The sequence below is a fragment of the Notothenia rossii genome (assembly GCF_949606895.1).
Source record: "Notothenia rossii genome assembly, chromosome: 10".
Taxonomy (NCBI): domain Eukaryota; kingdom Metazoa; phylum Chordata; class Actinopteri; order Perciformes; family Nototheniidae; genus Notothenia; species Notothenia rossii.
In genome coordinates this window covers 42,699,341-42,720,101 of record NC_136908.1, presented here as the reverse complement: position 1 = coordinate 42,720,101, position 20,761 = coordinate 42,699,341, and positions in this window count along the sequence as shown.

Sequence of the window (20,761 nt, the reverse complement as noted above, 5' to 3'; positions counted from 1 at the left end):
CAGGTCCAAATGAACCAATCCGTGGAGCTGCTCACACACACACACACACTAACTTAGCCTTATATTTTCTCAGCTGCGGCTCCGTGGATTTCTCACAGCCAGGCTGAGAGTGTGTGTGTGTGTGTGCTCAGGCTGAGTTTCGCAGTGTCTCACAGACCCCATGCAGCAACCAGGAAACGACCCCATTAATCCAGCTCACACTGTCCGCAGCAGCGAGCCTCGCAACGTCCCGCCAACACGGCACCCAGTCCCCACGCAGCATTCTCATCTGTTTGTCATTACTGGTGTCATTTTCTGGTTGCCAACAAACGCCATTGTAACACATAATCGCTGATGTTCAGCTGTAACGGTGGTGGACTCATCAGAACAGAGTGGGCGAGCTGACCAATCAGAGCACACTGGGCTCATAGGGAGGGGGGGGGGGGGGGGCAGGAGCTCCAACAAGCCGTTTTGGACAGAGAGTGAATACACATACTTTACAGAGAAACTGTATGAGAAACATTACATTACATTACATGTCACTTGTTAGACGCTTTTATCCAAAGCGACTTAAATACATTCAATACTGTGGACAATCCCCACAGGAGCAATTTGGGGTGAAGTGTCTTGTACAAGGACACAGCGGAATATTGACTGCAGCGGGATTCTGTTAACCGAAGATCAGCGCACTCACCACTGAGTCACAACCTCCCCCAAACCAATGTGATTTTGGAACATTGAACAATGTAAATCTATTTTAGTAGACCTCAACAATGGAATGATGATCAGTAGAAATGGCCATGAAATGTGACCTTTAAGAAACGATACAAATATAAAAGCCTTTGTAGTGTCCCTGTTTCTGTTGTGTTGTGACCTTCTTGCAGCGTTTCGTTAGTGCAACGATTTTAGTAGGGATGCACCGAATATTCGGCCACCGAAAATTATCGGCCGAAAGGGTTTTAGCACCGAAAAAATATCACCGAATGTCAGAGAACAGGGTTACGTTGATCTTACTCCGCATATTTGTCCGGGTGTTTTGATTTCAAGTGGTGGAGTAATGCCGAAGTGGTGAAAGTCTTTGCAGTTACACCCCCTCGAGAAATGTCAGCTGAACACGTATTACAAATCGCAATCCGCACCTCTCTCTCTGATATTTTTAAATATCTCCAAGCAGCACATGTTGGGTGTGAGCCAGCCGCGAGCATGGTCGCGCGCCGTGCTTGTCGCCGCGTTTTGATTACGTCATCACAACAACACGTTAGGTTACCAAACTTATAGGTGCATTTGTTGTTGTTGAAGCCTTGCTGTTACAGTCTTTATTTACACTATTTAGTTGTAGGCCTACTGGCCTAGATGTTTATGTAGTTTTAAAGCTCCTTGTCTTTGTTCTGAATGCACTTTGTTGTAGTTATCCTACAGAGAAAAGAAAATGCACTTGACTTGGAATTAATGTACTCTGTGCATTCAAAAGTGCTGAATAAATGTTTTATGGACCCATAATAGTGATTATTATTTAAGTTAAGTTTTACCATAATCATGTCTTTTTCCATAATCAGGTAGCTGAACAACATTGGTAAAAAATGTATACAATATATATATATATATATATATATTTCTATTAATCATTTTCGGCCTTTCGGCATTCGGTTTTCGGCCAACTGTTTCCTATTTTCGGTATCGGTTTCGGCCAAGAATTTCCCATTCGGTGCACCCCTAGCTTTTAGTAAACACTGCACTGTGAAGATGGTTCTTCATGTGTTTTGGCACATTTGTGTTTTTATCATTTGCATCCTTTCTGAAGCTACATCAGTTTCTCCTAATGGAAATGTTTTTCCTTTGCACCTGTCGGACATCTTGCAGTTGTTCTCCTGTCTATTTGGATTCTTATTATTCATGTGTGGAGCATGCCACACTTTTTCTGTGTCATCTTGTCCCATGTTATTTTGTATTTATTATTTGCTGCTGTAGGTGAGGCCACACACTGTGTTTTTATTAACCTCGAACAAGCCCTACAGTGTCACAGTAAAAACTAAAATACTTGGCCTTTTTTATTATTTGTAGTACAATAAAGGCTTTTTATAATTTCCTTCCTTTTCATTGTTTGTTGTCACATTTTGGAGTGCTGTAATGAGCCTCCTGTTTGTCCAGTGTTTGTCTTTTCCTTTCTAGGTCAGTGTGGCTTCATATTGTCAGTTTACCAATATAATCATGGGGCCACTCATACAGTATGCAAAAGTGAGTGCCCCAGTTTAACTTTACTGTCAGAAATGGGACAAGATAAAACGGAAGAGTCTCCAGAAAATGGTTATGTGTGTCTCACAACTTGTGACTTGAGCAGGACCCTGTGGAAATGATGTCTCCAAACTAGGCCAACATACTGTAAGCATAAAGCAGTGCAAAGTGCATTTCATCTGAAAAAGTCCAATTATAAAAAAGGCATGATTTGAGGTTGGCTGCCGGGGGGGCGGGGACAGCTTTGTGGACCGGAAGTCTGCCGGGCCTGCATGGTTCTGACAAAAGAGAACAGAGGAGTGACTCAGAGGAAATACCTTTCATTCAACTGACAAGCCGCTAAATACACACAGGAAGAGGAGACACTTTAGTTTAAAAGATAGCACCCGCCGGGGGGCCGGTCAGCGAGGGAGAGCGAGGGAAAGCAAAGGAGAGCGTCCAGCTGACTCACCCGCTGCAGCTAAGTGGGACGGACAGGATGACCCCGCTCTGTGAGGAGGACGGCCAGTGGGAGTCGTGTCACAGGAGGAGGGTTGTAATTGGATGTTTTCCTATTTGCAAATAGTGTGACCTTAATACTCGGGTCGTGAGGAGGATTCGGGATCTGGTGGGTCGGTGACGGATCTTTCTCCAACTTCTTGGGTGGCGGAGTGTGGGCGAGAAACTCCCTCTGGAGGGAACACAAGGATTGTAGCCTTTGCAGACAATTTACATTCACCAAAACCCCACAGAGCATAATAGGGACTCTTTGAATAAGCCATACCATTACATGTCACTTGTTAGACTATTCTATTCAAAGCGACTCACATACTCAATACTGTGCACAATCCCCACAGGAGCAAATTGGGGTGAAGTGTCTCAGGGACACAACGACATGCTGACTGCAGTGGGGTTTGAACCTGTGCTCCCCTTGTCCTAACACCGAGGCTATATCCACTGCGCCACACGCCTCCATTCTTTTTTCTACAAACAGAATGTATTTTAATATGTATTGGTGCTGTGGAAACCAGTATTTGTTCAGTCATGGAAGATAAACCTCCTGCTCTCCTGATGTTAATAGGGAGGCTTGTTTTTGAGTGGCACATGGGTCCACTCTCAGTGAGGGAGCAGCGAGCCGATTGGCCAATGCAGAGTGCTCCCTGCTCGAGTGTATGGTTTAACCATGTCCTGAATTTAGGAAGGACCTGATCCCTTCACAGCATGGTAGGCCAGTACCAGGGTCTTAAAACGGATTCAGGCAGCCACTGGCAGCCAGGGAGGAGAGCGGAGGAGATTATGTACTATTTCGTGTTTGGACTGACATGATATTAGATAGCCTTGGCTGTAATTTGTGCTTTTATCTGAACAATGGAGGCTGAATAGTTGGAAGTGCGCTCAAAGCCCAGTATCTGTAGCTGTCAGTACACTGAGATACTGGCTGTGTGACTGGCGTGCTGGTCCTCCCAGAGGAGTAGGACGTGAGATACGGAGGCCTGGTGGCTCTTTCAGTAGCCGCTCAGTCTTTCCACTCCGCTGAACACTCCAATAGATGCTCAACGCTTTCTAACTCCAGCACTGCTGTCATCCGATGTGGAGTTAAGAGATCAGAGTGGGAAAAACAAATATGGCCGTGACCCCTGATCCCCCTCACAATGGGACTCCCCCTTCAATAAAATATGATGAACGTTCAGTAACTTCCTACTCCGGCTGGCCAAATGCAGCCACAGCGCCCCGTGCTCAGACAGGGTCCCCTTTTGTTCCTGCTGGACATATCTGGAGTGTGTGTGGTCAGGAATCCCCACAAAATGACTATGTTGTATTACGGCATGAAACACCAAGCCTAACCGTAGAGACGGGAATATGACAGCATGGAAATAGCTGTGAGGAATTCCTTTAGGTTGAGGGAATGCCTAAACTGGTCTGACGCTGAGCGCAGTAAAAACAAAGTGCTTCAGTCTTATCACGCTTGTATGCTGCAAACTAGGTCATCCACTGTACCTTCATTCAGGTATTTTAAATTAGAATACAGCTGGTAAAGTTTGAATTACATTAATTCCCAGGGGTGACGTGAATAAATAAAGAGTGATAATGTCTTAATACTGTATGTGGGCCATATAAATGACGTCAGGTGCATGGAGCCAAAGTAAAAAATCCAGAACTGTGTTCCCCTCCAAAAAAGAACAGGGAAAAGGGATATACACATATTGTCCTGTAGAAAATGTGACACATTATAACAATAAAAGTTTAGCATATTCAAAGAGCCAGAACCCCACCAAGGCCATGCCCTATAATGCAATGTTGAATAAAGTGAAAAATAATTTGTGTATCTGCTCCACATTACCAAGCCAGGAGTCATCCACAATCCTGCTGGCCAATAAACGAACCTAACTGAAACAGAAGCGGTACTATAACTGCACAGCACCAAGAGGCCAACGGTGGTGAATCTAGTGGAGCCTTTTCTAGCTCCAGCCACTATCCTTCACGAGTACAAAACAAAATAAAGTTGATAAGAGGGTAACTGTTAATAACATTGGGAATGCAGTATTTACAGTAAAGCGCTCTAAGACAGATTGAAACTGAAAGCAATATCTGTTCATCAGATAACTACTTAAACTGTTTTGAGTTCAAAGTGTGTTTACCCTTACTACTCCTCTATAAACCAGTGTGTTATTCCTTTTAAGTATAATAGCGTGCCCGTTTGCCTCAAATAGAGTTCATTAGGTAGACACAGTTAATCATCCCACTGTAAAAACCGGTGTTTCCCAGAAACCTGAGCAGCAGGGGACGGTGTGTGTGGGAGGACGACAGAGAAAGTTCATTTAGGGAAGATGGTCGAGGAAGAACCAGTGAGTGAGAAGCAGGTCAGAGTTCGAGGGGGTCACAGGGTCCACACGTCACGCAGTCAGAGGGTGGAGCAGCTACATTTTGACATCACATCACACCCTGAGGACAGCCCTGATGTTTCCTATCTGAGCAGATGTACTGTTTCATTTCAAACCATTTGAGAGTTATCAACCCATGATGTTTTGCAGGAAGGAGGTGATTAATGAGTTACTGTTTTAGGAATGACTCATCTGAACTGTGCTTAGAGTAGAGCTTTTCTTTTAAAAGTAGTATCATGTCACTGTGGAGGTGGAGATGCCACGGAAATAACCCAGAAGAGTCCTGAGAGGGATCACGTATTTCTAGGCCTCAGTCTGCTTCAACAGTGTTGTACTTTCTACAATGGACGTTCATATCAAAAGCTGCTCTTATTAACATATTTGTATTAAACATTTATCAAATAACCATGTTAAAAGGTAAGAGGCGTCATTCATAAATCCATAGAGAAACAATCCCCCAACTCTGCAGTTATTGACAGAGCGTTTTAGTGTCTTTCAGCTTTTTGTTTTAGTTTAAAGGTCAAACCATTTATACTTATTTCATTAAGTCTTACCACTCTACAGGTATTTATTTTCAGCAGAAAAGCAATTAATTCAAGTAAATGACCAGTTTGTGAACCCAGTACAGCATTTAGCAGCTAAAGAGCTAGATAATTGGTTGGTGGAGACCAAAACAGAGCTAAAAGGGTGAATATTTGGCTTACAGTCACTAAGTGTTCTTTCTCAAATAGTTTCACTTCACTGGTTGGATTCAAAGTTATTTTTTCTTTTCTGGTACGAGTTTGACAAGAAAACGTGCAGGCTGTATGATTTTCTTATCTTTTTTTAATATTTCCTTACTCCTGAGGTTAACTACAGTATGGAACTGTGCAGGATTTTCGACCCTGAGGTTTGGAACCATAACATGTGCGTTTGCTATGTTGTAAAAAATATAAATACAGCACTCTCAATGGGGAGATCCCACATACTTCACCAATATTTGTTCTGAGCTATGATGTGCTGTTGTTGGGAGTGTTCCTTTAAAGCATTTCCTCTGGATGACAATGTGGGTTTGTTGGTAGTGATGAACCTTCCCCTGGCTGAGACCAGAGGGTGTGGGCTTTGTTGACCAGAGGTGACCAGGATTTGCTGGATAAACCACAGTTGAATCCACCATTAACCTGACAGGAGACTACACAAACAGTATACACAGCATGGACACATGGAAGTCACAAGAATTCCAAAATATGTTTAGACTGCATATAATAACAGCCTCTAGTTAATCTTGGAGAGGGGATCTCTTCCTGTTTTTTCAAAAACACTCGACCCACTGATGTGTTTGTTCTTTTGTTTCTACTGGGGGGGTTCATTTTATGAAGAAATAGATACCTTTGTTGAAATAATGCAAATGCCTTACAAAAACATCTGTTTCTCAAGCACGCTGCTCTCTCTCTGGTGTAATGTAGTGGGATTTTGTGTCAACATTTCTTAAGTGTAGTGTTTCCGTACCTGAGGGTCTGGGCCCCAGAATGAGGTCATTATTCATTATTTATTTATGCTAACTATCGTCACTCAGAAGACACGCTGGTGATGAGGGAGGCATGTATACCAACAACAACAACTAAATTAATACATTTTCCATGATTTAAATGTAGTACACGTATCAAAGTCATGCCTAAATAACTATATACTGATCGCGTTATTTGCGTCCTTGCATTGACTTAACATGTAATCACTTCGCTTAGAAATGTGCTAACTTTAAATGTAAGAAACATACGGCTAATCGTTGGGTTAGGTAAAGCAGGAACGTACCATTAAGAGTGAATATAATCCTAAATCATGAGGCATAGAAGTAGAAATGAACTGCATTCCTCCAGTATATGAATATGTTTTGAGCTAGTAATTAGATTTATTTTTTAAATGAATAGATAGACAAATAAAAGATTAATATACACTATAATGAGGAACATATTAACCAATCCATTTTTTTTTATTCTTCTATGTGGTCTTTTTACTATTATGACCACTTTAACACATATCTATAAAAACCCTAAGAGATGTGATAACATTTCACCAGCAACACGTAACACTGCAAGTTTGAACGCACACTTTCGTCTTTGTCTGTTTCTCTTTGGATATTGCGCAGTTCGGCCTTTACTGTAGTTATCCAAAATAATATTGAGTGTTATCGGGAGTTTCCCCATGTGTGAGATGCAATGCTGATGAGATTATTCATTACTGCTATTGAAACATTTAAAAGGTATGTACAGTCTGATTTATTTATAATGTGTTTATTATTATGATAACTACTCGTAGTGTGTTCCTGCTGTAGTGTTCCTGCTGTAGTGTTCCTGTTGTAGTGTTCCTGTTGTAGTGTTCCTGCTGTAGTGTTCCTGTTGTAGTGTTCCTGCTGTAGTGGGTTCCTGTTGTAGTGTGTTCCTGCTGTAGTGTTCCTGCTGTAGTGTGTTCCTGCTGTAGTGTTCCTGTTGTACTGTTCCTGCTGTAGTGTTCCTGTTGTAGTGTTCCTGCTGTAGTGTGTTCCTGTTGTAGTGTGTTCCTGCTGTATTGTTCCTGCTGTTGTGTGTTCCTGCTGTAGTGTATTCCTGCTGTAGTGTTCCTGCTGTAGTGTGTTCCTGCTGTAGTGTTCCTGCTGTAGTGTGTTCCTGTTGTAGTGTTCCTGCTGTAGTGTGTTCCTGTTGTAGTGTGTTCCTGCTGTAGTGTTCCTGCTGTAGTGTTCCTGCTGTAGTGTGTTCCTGCTGTAGTGTTCCTGCTGTAGTGTGTTCCTGCTGTAGTGTTCCTGCTGTAGTGTGTTCCTGCTGTAGTGTTCCTGTTGTAGTGTGTTCCTGCTGTAGTGTGTTCCTGCAGTCGTGTTCCTGCTGTAGTGTGTTCCTGCTGTAGTGTGTTCCTGCTGTAGTGTTCCTGCTGTAGTGTTCCTGCTGTAGTGTTCCTGCTGTAGTGTTCCTGTTGTAGTGTGTTCCTGCTGTAGTGTGTTCCTGCTGTAGTGTTCCTGCTGTAGTGTGTTCCTGCGGTTGTGTGTTCCTGCTGTAGTGTTCCTGTTGTAGTGTTCCTGCAGTAGTGTTCCTGCTGTAGTGTTCCTGCTGTAGTGTGTTCCTGCTGTAGTGTTCCTGTTGTAGTATTCCTGCTGTAGTGTGATCCTGCTGTAGTGGGTTCCTGTTGTAGTGTGTTCCTGCTGTAGTGTTCCTGCTGTAGTGTGTTCCTGCTGTAGTGTGTTCCTGCTGTAGTGTTCCTGTTGTAGTGTTCCTGCTGTAGTGTGTTCCTACTGGAGTGTGTTCCTGCTGTAGTGTTCCTGTTGTAGTGTTCCTGCTGTAGTGTGTTCCTGCTGTAGTGTGTTCCTGCTGTAGTGTTCCTGCTGTAGTGTTCCTGCTGTAGTGTGTTCCTGTTGTAGTCTTCCTGCTGTAGTGTTCCTGCTGTAGTGTTCCTGCTGTAGTGTTCCTGCTTTAGTGTTCCTGCTGTAGTGTGTTCCTGTTGTAGTGTTCCTGCTGTAGTGTTCCTGCTGTAGTGTTCCTGCTGTAGTGTTCCTGCTGTAGTGTTCCTGCTTTAGTGTTCCTGCTGTAGTGTTCCTGCTTTAGTGTTCCTGCTGTAGTGTGTTCCTGTTGTAGTGTTCCTGCTGTAGTGTTCCTTCTGAGGTGTTCCTGCTGTAGTGTGTTCCTGCTGTAGTGTATTCCTGCTGTAGTGTTCCTGTTGTAGTGTTCCTGCTGTAGTGTTCCTGTTGTAGTCTTCCTGTTGTAGTGTTCCTGCTGTAGTGTTCCTGCTGTAGTGTTCCTGCTTTAGTGTTCCTGCTGTAGTGTGTTCCTGTTGTAGTGTTCCTGCTGTAGTGTTCCTTCTGAGGTGTTCCTGCTGTAGTGTGTTCCTGCTGTAGTGTATTCCTGCTGTAGTGTTCCTGTTGTAGTGTTCCTGCTGTAGTGGGTTCCTGTTGTAGTGTGTTCCTGCTGTAGTGTTCCTGCTGTAGTGTGTTCCTGCTGTAGTGTATTCCTGCTGTAGTGTTCCTGCTGTAGTGTGTTCCTGCTGTAGTGTTCCTGCTGTAGTGTGTTCCTGTTGTAGTGTTCCTGCTGTAGTGTGTTCCTGTTGTAGTGTGTTCCTGCTGTAGTGTTCCTGCTGTAGTGTTCCTGCTGGAGTGTGTTCCTGCTGTAGTGTTCCTGCTGTAGTGTTCCTGTTGTAGTGTGTTCCTGCTGTAGTGTGTTCCTGCTGTACTTTCCTGCTGTAGTGTGTTCCTGCTGTAGTGTGTTCCTGCTGTAGTGTTCCTGTTGTAGTGTTCCTGCTGTAGTGTTCCTGCTGTAGTGTTCCTGCTGTAGTGTGTTCCTGCTGTAGTGTGATCCTGCTGTAGTTTGATCCTGTTGTAGTGTTCCTGATGTAATGTGTTCCTGCTGTAGTGTTCCTGCTGTAGTGTGTTCCTGCTGTAGTGTGTTCCTGCTGTAGTGTTCCTGTTGTAGTGTTCCTGCTGTAGTGTGTTCCTGCTGTAGTGTGTTCCTGCTGTAGTGTTCCTGTTTTAGTGTTCCTGCTGTAGTGTGTTCCTGCTGTAGTGTGTTCCTGCTGTAGTGTTCCTGCTGTAGTGTTCCTGCTGTAGTGTGTTCCTGTTGTAGTGTTCCTGCTGTAGTGTGTTCCTGCTTTAGTGTTCCTGCTGTAGTGTTCCTGCTGTAGTGTGTTCCTGTTGTAGTGTTCCTGCTGTAGTGTTCCTGCTGTAGTGTTCCTGCTGTAGTGTGTTCCTGCTGTAGTGTTCCTGCTGTAGTGTGTTCCTGCTGTAGTGTTCCTGCTGTAGTGTGTTCCTGCTGTAGTTTTCCTGTTGTAGTGTTCCTGCTGTAGTGTTCCTGCTGTAGTGTGTTCCTGCTGTAGTGTGTTCCTGCTGTAGTGTTCCTGCTGTAGTGTGTTCCTGCTGTAGTTTTCCTGTTGTAGTGTTCCTGCTGTAGTGTGTTCCTGCTGTAGTGTGTTCCTGCTGTAGTGTTCCTGCTGTAGTGTGTTCCTGCTGTAGTGTGTTCCTGCTGTAGTGGGTTCCTGCTGTAGTGTGTTCCTGCTGTAGTGTTCCTGCTGTAGTGTGTTCCTGCTGTAGTGGGTTCCTGCTGTAGTGTGTTCCTGCTGTAGTGTTCCTGCTGTAGTGGGTTCCTGCTGTAGTGTGTTCCTGCTGTTGTGTTCCTGCTGTAGTGTTCCTGCTGTAGTGTTCCTGCTGTAGTGGGTTCCTGCTGTAGTGTTCCTGCTGTTGTGTTCCTGCTGTAGTGGGTTCCTGCTGTAGTGTTCCTGCTGTAGTGTTCCTGCTGTAGTGTTCCTGCTGTAGTGTTCCTGCTGTAGTGTTCCTGCTGTTGTGTTCCTGCTGTAGTGGGTTCCTGCTGTAGTGTTCCTGCTGTAGTGTTCCTGCTCTAGTGGGTTCCTGCTGTAGTGTTCCTGCTGTCGTGTTCCTGCTGTAGTGGGTTCCTGCTGTAGTGTTCCTGCTGTAGTGTTCCTGCTGTAGTGTGTTCCTGCTGTAGTGGGTTCCTGCTGTAGTGTTCCTGCTGTAGTGTGTTCCTGCTGTAGTGTTCCTGCTGTAGTGTGTTCCTGCTGTAGTGTGTTCCTGCTGTAGTGTGTTCCTGTTGTAGTGTTCCTGCTGTAGTGTTCCTGCTGTAGTGGGTGCCTGCTGTAGTGTTCCTGCTGTAGTGGGTTCCTGCTGTAGTGTGTTCCTGCTGTAGTGTGTTCCTGCTGTAGTGTTCCTGCTGTAGTGTTCCTGCTGTAGTGGGTGCCTGCTGTAGTGTTCCTGCTGTAGTGGGTTCCTGCTGTAGTGTGTTCCTGCTGTAGTGTGTTCCTGCTGTAGTGTTCCTGATGTAGTGGGTTCCTGCTGTAGTGTTCCTGCTGTAGTGTGTTCCTGCTGTAGTGTTCCTGCTGTAGTGTGTTCCTGCTGTAGTGTTCCTGCTGTATTGTGTTCCTGCTGTAGTGTGTTTTCCTGCTGTAGTGGGTTCCTGTTGTAGTGTTCCTGCTGTAGTGTGTTTCTGCTGTAGTGTTCCTGCTGTAGTTGGTTCCTGCTGTAGTGGGTTCCTGCTGTAGTGTGTTTCTGCTGTAGTGTGTTCCTGCTGTAGTGTGTTCCTGCTGTAGTGTGTTCCTGATGTAGTGGGTTCCTGTTGTAGTGTTCCTGATGTAGTGTGTTCCTGCTGTAGTGTTCCTGCTGTAGTGTGTTCCTGATGTAGTGGGTTCCTGCTGTAGTGTTCCTGCTGTAATGTTCCTGCTGTAGTGTTCCTGCTGTAGTGGGTTCCTGCTGTAGTGTTCCTGCTGTAGTGGGTTCCTGCTGTAGTGTTCCTGCTGTAGTGGGTTCCTGCTGTAGTGGGTTCCTGCTAGTGGGTTCCTGCTGTAGTGTTCCTGCTGTAGTGGTTTCCTGCTGTAATGGGTTCCTGCTGTAGTGTGTTCCTGCTGTAGTGTTCCTGCTGTAGTGTGTTCCTGCTGTAGTGTGTTCCTGCTGTAGTGTGTTCCTGATGTAGTGGGTTCCTGCTGTAGTGTGTTCCTGCTGTAGTGGGTTCCTGATGTAGTGGGTTCCTGCTGTAGTGGGTTCCTGATGTAGTGGGTTCCTGCTGTAGTGTGTTCCTGATGTAGTGTGTTCCTGCTGTAGTGGGTTCCTGCTGTAGTGTGTTCCTGCTGTAGTGTGTTCCTGATGTAGTGTGTTCCTGCTGTAGTGTGTTCCTGCTGTAGTGTGTTCCTGCTGTAGTGGGTTCCTGCTGTAGTGGGTTCCTGCTGTAGTGGGTTCCTGTTCTAGTGTTCCTGCTGTAGTGTGTTCCTGCTGTAGTGTTCCTGCTGTAGTGTTCCTGCTGTAGTGTGTTCCTGCTGTGGTGTTCCTGCTGTAGTGTTCCTACTGTAGTGTGTTCCTGCTGTAGTGTGTTCCTGTTGTAGTGTTCCTGCTGTATTGTGTTCCTGCTGTAGTGTTCCTGCTGTAGTGGGTTCCTGTTTTAGTGTTCCTGCTGTAGTGTGTTCCTGCTGTAGTGTTCCTGCTGTATTGTGTTCCTGCTGTAGTGTTCCTGCTGTAGTGGGTTCCTGTTTTAGTGTTCCTGCTGTAGTGTGTTCCTGCTGTAGTGTTCCTGCTGTAGTGGGTTCCTGCTGTAGTGTGTTCCTGCTGTAGTGTTCCTGCTGTAGTGTTCCTTCTGTAGTGGGTTCCTGCTGTAGTGTGTTCCTGCTGTAGTGGGTTCCTGCTGTAGTGTTTATGCTGTAGTGTGTTCCTGCTGTAGTGTGTTCCTGCTGTAGTGTGTTCCTGTTGTAGTGTTCTTGCTGTAGTATGTTCCTGCTGTAGTGGGTTCCTGTTGTAGTGTTCCTGCTGTAGTGTGTTCCTGTTGTAGTGTTCCTGCTGTAGTGTGTTCCTGCTGTAGTGTTCCTGCTGTAGTGGGTTCCTGCTGTAGTGTGTTCCTGCTCTAGTGGGTTCCTGCTGTAGTGTTCCTGCTGTAGTGTGTTCCTGCTGTAGTGTTCCTGCTGTAGTGTTCCTGCTGTAGTGGGTTCCTGCTGTAGTGTTCCTGCTGTCGTCTTCCTGCTGTAGTGGGTTCCTGCTGTAGTGTTCCTGCTGTAGTGTTCCTGCTTTAGTGTGTTCCTGCTGTAGTGGGTTCCTGCTGTAGTGTTCCTGCTGTAGTGTGTTCGTGCTGTAGTGTTCCTGCTGTAGTGTGTTCCTGCTGTAGTGTTCCTGCTGTAGTGTTCCTGCTGTAGTGTGTTCCTGATGTAGTGTGTTCCTGCTGTAGTGTGTTCCTGCTGTAGTGTGTTCCTGTTGTAGTGTTCCTGCTGTAGTGTGTTCCTGCTGTAGTGGGTTCCTGCTGTAGTGTTCCTGCTGTAGTGGGTTCCTGCTGTAGTGTGTTCCTGCTGTAGTGTGTTCCTGCTGTAGTGTTCCTGCTGTAGTGGGTTCCTGCTGTAGTGTTCCTGCTGTAGTGTGTTCCTGCTGTAGTGTTCCTGCTGTATTGTGTTCCTGCTGTAGTGTGTTTTCCTGCTGTAGTGGGTTCCTGTTGTAGTGTTCCTGCTGTAGTGTGTTCCTGCTGTAGTTGGTTCCTGCTGTAGTGGGTTCCTGCTGTAGTGTGTTCCTGCTGTAGTGTGTTCCTGCTGTAGTGTTCCTGCTGTAGTGTGTTCCTGCTGTAGTGTTCCTGCTGTAGTGTGTTCCTGATGTAGTGGGTTCCTGCTGTAGTGTTCCTGCTGTAATGTTCCTGCTGTAGTGTTCCTGCTGTAGTGGGTTCCTGCTGTAGTGTTCCTGCTGTAGTGGGTTCCTGCTGTAGTGTTCCTGCTGTAGTGGGTTCCTGCTGTAGTGGGTTCCTGCTGTAGTGGGTTCCTGCTGTAGTGTTCCTGCTGTAGTGGGTTCCTGCTGTAATGGGTTCCTGCTGTAGTGTGTTCCTGCTGTAGTGTTCCTGCTGTAGTGTGTTCCTGCTGTAGTGTGTTCCTGATGTAGTGGGTTCCTGCTGTAGTGGGTTCCTGCTGTAGTGGGTTCCTGATGTAGTGGGTTCCTGCTGTAGTGGGTTCCTGATGTAGTGGGTTCCTGCTGTAGTGTGTTCCTGATGTAGTGTGTTCCTGCTGTAGTGGGTTCCTGATGTAGTGGGTTCCTGCTGTAGTGTGTTCCTGCTGTAGTGTGTTCCTGATGTAGTGGGTTCCTGCTGTAGTGTGTTCCTGCTGTAGTGTGTTCCTGCTGTAGTGGGTTCCTGCTGTAGTGGGTTTCTGCTGTAGTGTGTTCCTGCTGTAGTGGGTTCCTGTTCTAGTGTTCCTGCTGTAGTGTGTTCCTGCTGTAGTGTTCCTGCTGTAGTGTTCCTGCTGTAGTGTGTTCCTGCTGTGGTGTTCCTGCTGTAGTGTTCCTGCTGTAGTGTGTTCCTGCTGTAGTGGGTTCCTGTTGTAGTGTTCCTGCTGTATTGTGTTCCTGCTGTAGTGTTCCTGCTGTAGTGGGTTCCTGTTGTAGTGTTCCTGCTGTAGTGTGTTCCTGCTGTAGGGTTCCTGCTGTAGTGTGTTCCTGCTGTAGTGTTCCTGCTGTAGTGTTCCTTCTGTCGTGGGTTCCTGCTGTAGTGGGTTCCTGCTGTAGTGTTTATGCTGTAGTGTGTTCCTGCTGTAGTGTGTTCCTGCTGTAGTGTTCCTGCTGTAGTGTGTTCCTGCTGTAGTGTGTTCCTGCTGTAGTGTGTTCCTGTTGTAGTGTTCCTGCTGTAGTGTGTTCCTGCTGTAGTGGGTTCCTGTCGTAGTGTTCCTGCTGTAGTGTGTTCCTGTTGTAGTGTTCCTGCTGTAGTGTGTTCCTGCTGTAGTGTTCCTGCTGTAGTGGGTTCCTGCTGTAGTATGTTCCTGCTGTAGTGGGATCCTGCTGTAGTGTTCCTGCTGTAGTTTGTTCCTGCTGTAGTGTTCCTGCTGTAGTGTGTTCCTGCTGTAGTGGGTTCCTGCTGTAGTGTTCCTGCTGTACTGGGTTCCTGCTGTAGTGTTCCTGCTGTAGTGGGTTCCTGTTGTAGTGGGTTCCTGTTGTAGTGTTCCTGCTGTAGTGTTCCTGCTGTAGTGTGTTCCTGCTGTAGTGTGTTCCTGCTGTACTGGGTTCCTGCTGTAGTGTGTTCCTGCTGTAGTGTGTTCCTGTTGTAGTGTTCCTGCTGTAGTGTGTTCCTGCTGTAGTTTTCCTGCTGTAGTGTTCCTGCTGTAGTGGGTTCCTGCTGTAGTGTTCCTGCTGTAGTGTTCCTGCTGTAGTGTGTTCCTGCTGTAGTGTTCCTGCTGTAGTGGGTTCCTGCTGTAGTGTTCCTGCTGTAGTGTTCCTTTTGTAGTGTTCCTGCTGTAGTGGGCTCCTGCTGTAGTGTTCCTGCTGTAGTGTTCCTGCTTTAGTGGGTTCCCGCTCTAGTGTTCCTGCTGTAGTGTGTTCCTGCTGTAGTGTTCCTGCTGTAGTGTTCCTGCTGTAGTGTGTTCCTGCTGTAGTGGGTTCCTGTTGTAGTGTTCCTGCTGTAGTGTGTTCCTGCTGTAGTTTTCCTGCTGTAGTGGGTTCCTGTTGTAGTGTTCCTGCTGTAGTGTGTTCCTGCTGTAGTGTTCCTGCTGTAGTGTGTTCCTGCTGTAGTTTTCCTGCTGTAGTGGGTTCCTGTTGTAGTGTTCCTGCTGTAGTGTGTTCCTGCTATAGTGTGTTCCTGCTGTAGTGTTCCTGCTGTAGTGTTCCTGCTGTAGTGTGTTCCTGCTGTAGTGTGTGCCTGCTGTAATGGGTTCCTGCTGTAGTATGTTCCTGCTGTAGTGGGTTCCTGTTGTAGTGTTCCTGCTGTAGTGTGTTCCTGTTGTAGTGTTCCTGCTGTAGCGTGTTCCTGTTGTAGTGTTCCTGCTGTAGTGTGTTCCTGCTGTAGTGTTCCTGCTGTAGTGGGTTCCTGCTGTAGTGTGTTTCTGCTGTAGTGTTCCTGCTGTAGTGTGTTCCTGCTGTAGTGTGCCTGCTGTAGTGTGTTCCTGCTGTAGTGTGTTCCTGCTGTAGTGTTCCTGCTGTAGTGGGTTCCTGCTGTAGTGTTCCTGCTGTAGTGTTCCTGCTGTAGTGGGTTCCTGCTGTAGTGTTCCTGCTGTAGTGTGTTCCTGCTGTAGTGTGTTCCTGCTGTAGTGTTCCTGCTGTAGTGTTCCTGCTGTAGTTTGTTCCTGCTGTAGTGTGTTCCTGTTGTAGTGTTCCTGCCGTAGTGTTCCTGCTGTAGTGGGTTCCTGTTGTAGTGTTCCTGCTGTAGTGTTCCTGCTGTAGTGTTCCTGTTGTAGTGTTCCTGCTGTAGTGGGTTCCTGTTGTAGTGTTCCTGCTGTAGTGTGTTCCTGCTGTAGTGTAGGCCTGCTGTTGTGGGTTCCTGTTGTAGTGTTCCTGCATTAGTGTGTTCCTGCTGTAGTGTTCCTGCTGTAGTGTGTGCCTGCTGTAGTGTGTTCCTGCTGTAGTGTTCCTGCTGTAGTGTGTTCCTGCTGTAGTGTGCCTGCTGTAGTGTGTTCCTGCTGTAGTGTTCCTGCTGTAGTGTTCCTGCTGTAGTGGGTTCCTGTTGTAGTGTTCCTGCTGTAGTGTTCCTGCTGTAGTGTTCCTGCTGTTGTGTGTTCCTGCTGTAGTGTTCCTGCTGTAGTGTGTTCCTGCTGTAGTGTGTTCCTGCTGTAGTGTGTGCCTGCTGTAGTGGGTTCCTGTTGTAGTGTTTCTGCTGTAGTGTGTTCCTGCTGTAGTGTTCCTGCTGTAGTGTGTTCCTGCTGTAGTGTGTGCCTGCTGTAGTGTGTTCCTGCTGTAGTGTTCCTGCTGTAGTGTGTTCCTGCTGTAGTGTTTTTGCTGTAGTGTGTTCCTGCTGTAGTGTGTTCCTGCTGTAGTGTTCCTGCTGTAGTGTTCCTGCTGTATTGGGTTCCTGCTGTAGTGTTCCTGCTGTAGTGGGTTCCTGCTGTAGTGAGTTCCTGCTGTAGTGTTCCTGCTGTAGTGTTCCTGCTGTAATGGGTTCCTGCTGTAGTGTTCCTGCTGTAGTGTGTTCCTGCTGTAGTGTGTTCCTGCTGTAGTGTGTTCCTGCTGTAGTGTGTTCCTGCTGTAGTGTGTTCCTGCTGTAGTGTGTGCCTGCTGTAGTGGGTTCCTGTTGTAGTGTTTCTGCTGTAGTGTGTTCCTGCTGTAGTGTTCCTGCTGTAGTGTGTTCCTGCTGTAGTGTGTTCCTGCTGTAGTGTTCCTGCTGTAGTGTGTTCCTGCTGTAGTGTTTTTGCTGTAGTGTGTTCCTGCTGTAGTGTGTTCCTGCTGTAGTGTTCCTGCTGTAGTGTTCCTGCTGTATTGGGTTCCTGCTGTAGTGTTCCTGCTGTAGTGGGTTCCTGCTGTAGTGAGTTCCTGCTGTAGTGTTCCTGCTGTAGTGTTCCTGCTGTAATGGGTTCCTGCTGTAGTGTTCCTGCTGTAGTGTGTTCCTGCTGTAGTGTGTTCCTGCTGTAGTGTGTTCCTGTTGTAGTGTTCCTGCTGTAGTGTGTTCTTGCTGTAGTGTGTTCCTGTTGTAGTGTTCCTGCTGTACTGTGTTCTTGCTGTAGTGTGTTCCTGCTGTAGTGTTCCTGTTGTAGTGTTCCTGCTGTATTGTGTTCTTGCTGTAGTGTGTTCCTGCTGTAGTGTGTTCCTGCTATAGTGTGTTCCTGCTGTAGTGTTTATAGTGTGTTCCTGCTGTAGTGTTCCTGCTGTTGTGGGTAGCCTTGGTTACAGACTAGCTTTAGTACATCCAGCTGTTCCTAAACATCGTCCTCTTGATGTTCCTCCTCTCTCCTCCCTTTGAATGAGTCTGAATGTGAAAAAGTGCTGACGGTTGGGCTCTGCAGAACCCCACCTTTCCTTCCTCTGCTGTCAGAAACTTGCTGACTTCACTGTGCCTTATCTGAAACAGGAAGCTGGAACCATTTCTTAACATGACCTAATGCTGTCATGTTATGATGAGTCTGTCAGTAGCACTGTATCAGTTTTACAGAATGCAGCTTCTGTGCGTTCACCTGTTGTCTGCTTTAATATGCTGCTTCTTCTTCAAACCTCTTAATGAAAGCTCACACTGTGTTTAATACAGTTCTGTCATTCACATTTATTATTTTTTGTCTTTGTCTGGCTGATAATCATGGTTCATCATTGGAACTATAGTTCCCATAATGCTTAAGGTACAATATTCAGCTATTGGCTGTACAGTACCAAAGGATCTTCACACAACATCATGTGATTATTTTTGTACGGAAAACTTAAGAATGCAATGATTCTTGGTTCTGGAGCTACACAGTAAGAAGTGTCTCTTTCCATGATTTCCAAGCAACTCTCTGGTGGTTTGTTAATATTTACAGATTATGATGTCTTTAGAATGTTTTGAGTCATGCTGGATCTAAAGATACATCTGAAATCTGTGCGACTGTTGTGAATTCTAAAAAAGCAGTGTTACCGTTTAACCTCCCACTTTTCCTGTTGCTGCTTTTGAAAATAACTTGGTTTAAACCAAGTGTGTTTTTTGCTTTGGAAAGCGGAAACATTCTCAACAATGTTGCAAATAAACAATGGCAAGCCACTGAGTGCAGCAGTGTTCCAGTAAAGCAACTCCCCATCCCAACCCGGTATCACGGCAAGACGTGAACATGTGACGATTTGCTATGCTGGGAGACGTGAAGATGTCACGATTTCGTCCCTTCAAACATGACAGTTACACAGTATTGTTAACCCATGTTAACCAGTTGAGAAATAACCGGAAATACCAAGCAAATGCTACCCCGACGTAATGATTTATTTTTTAATTGTCACACTCGATTTTCTTGTTTCCCCAGCTGGTCGACACCTCTTTTAGCAGAAACAAAAGCTACATTAATTTATTAAATCAATGTTAATACATGCATGTGGATTATAGGTGTGAATGTGGAATTAACGGATGTGACGTTGTGCGATTGAGTTGCCAGGCAACAGCTTTGGTTCATGTTAATTTACAAACTCTTCAACTACAACCGTAGTTATATTTAAAAACATGTTAGAAGGCCTCACAAAATACTTTAATGCAAATTAAAATGTAAATGTGAAGGAATGTGTGTATACCAAAATACATCGGTGATAAACGAAACCGGAAACTGACGTAGGCAAGATCCTCAGCTCGACGATTGGATGGTTTAGCTGCAATGCATGCTGGGATTTGGTGTTAATGTGATGTGAAATCTGGAAAACGTATATATTATTTATTTTTAAATAATAAAATAATAAAATTCAATAACGTTCTTCAACCACCAGGTGTCCCTTTCTATCAGCTCCGCACCGTTATGGTGTAAATACAGCCTATCTACCAATTGGATCAAATATAAAAGTCAGCCGAATTAGTGTTCATACTGCGAGGAGACGTATTGTGTGAAAAGAAATGTAAGATGTTGTTTAATTGCTTATATATTTATGATCCATGTCACGTTTTCAGTTTTGGCGGCAGTTCTCCTGTTTGTCTAGAAGTCTTCTCAGCAGGGCTCTATAATTAGAGAATTACGGCAGATATGTAATACTTAATGCAGCCGAATCGTGTATTAGAATGCCGTTATGTGATGACTTTCAAAGAGAAAAGCAAGCACACTCGGAATAAAGTATTATTTTATTTTTAAAAAACGTTTTCAGATTTCACATCACATAAACACCAAATCCCAGCATGCATTGCGGCTAAACCATCCAATCATCGAGCTGAGGATCTTGCATACGTCTATTTCCGGTTTCGTTTATCACCGATGTATTTTGTTATACACACATTCCTTCACATTTACATTTTAATTTGCATTAAAGTATTTCGTGAGGCCTTCTAACATGTTTTTAAATATAACTACGGTTGTAGTTGAAGAGTTTGTAAATGAACATGAACCAAAGCTGTTGTCTGGCAACTCAATCGCACAACGTCACGTCCGTTAATTCCACATCCACACCTATGATCCACACGCATGGATTAACATTGATTTAATACATTAATGTAGCCTTTGTTTCTGCTAAAAGAGGTGTCGACCAGCTGGGGAAACAAGAAAATCGGCGTAATCGAGTGTGACTATTACAAAATAAATCATTACGTCGGGGTAGCATTTGCTTGGCATTTCCGGTTATTTCTCCACTGGTTAACATGGGTTAACAATACCGTGTAACTGTCACGTTTGAAGGGACGAAATCGTGACATCTTCACGTCTCCGAGCATGGTAAATCGTCACATGTTCACGTCTTGCCGTGATACCGGGTTGCCCCATCCACACCTTTAAAGTCAGACTCCAACATCTGCTTTGTATCCTGAGAGATGAAGCTGTTTAGAGCATTGGCTTTCCTTCATTTCATGTGTTTACTGCAGAGACAGGATATATCAGGGCAGGAAGGAATGATGAAGGAAAGCCACAAATGTGGTGTATGCTCGCTAAGCGGCTTTAATGCTGGTCAAGAAGTGCCAGCAATGTGTGACCCTGACTTCTGACCTCCCTGTGAGTGAACATCTCACGAAGAGCAGTGGGTTGGAGAAGAGGACAGGCACCGACACAGACAAATGTATCTTTCCCTGGCTGTTGAGCTACAGTTCTATCTTTCGTGTTGCTCACAGAGACATGTTTGGATCCATGGTTGTTTTCGCCAGCATCACTGAGCTGAAACCACTGAGTGATTCCAGTCAGTCTCTGGATCATGGAACAGAGAACTGCACACAGTCACTTCATTCCTGCTCAGACGTTTCCCTTGACAAATAGTGCATGAGCCCCTGGAAAATGTGAAAGAAACAGAGGAATGTGGCACTGATGGGTTCTGCAGGATCGGCTCGCCCGAGGCCCGTCTGCCCTTTTCCTTCTGAGGCAGGAATGTAGGTTAGTGAATTGATTAGCACTAATAAGGCCTGTCCAGGTCCTTATTAGTGCACGACCGCAGAGAAACTGGTCTGAAACAGCTCTGCTTTAGTAAAGTCTGGACATGTACTTAACTCTTCAGATCTCTGTTTATTTAGAAAAAATGGACTGGACTGGAGTAGTGTTCTGTTATTAAATGATATTGGTTAACCATCTGTACTATTTACCACTTTTGAGATCACAAAGATATAACGGTGAACTCTTATGAAAGCAGTTTTTGTGAGATTTATTTATATATATATATATATATATATATATGTATATATATATATGTGTGTAAAGGTCGTGGTGTTCAGTAAAGGGACGAACCCCCACAATGCTCGCAATGAATGAAGAAATACAATTCATCCTGAGGCAACAATAAATATGTAAATGAATGGCAGTCAATTAAAAAATTGTTGACATATTTCAGTTTGGACCAAAGTGGTGGACCAACTATTTTTAAATGCAGCACTATTCTTAAAACACTGTTA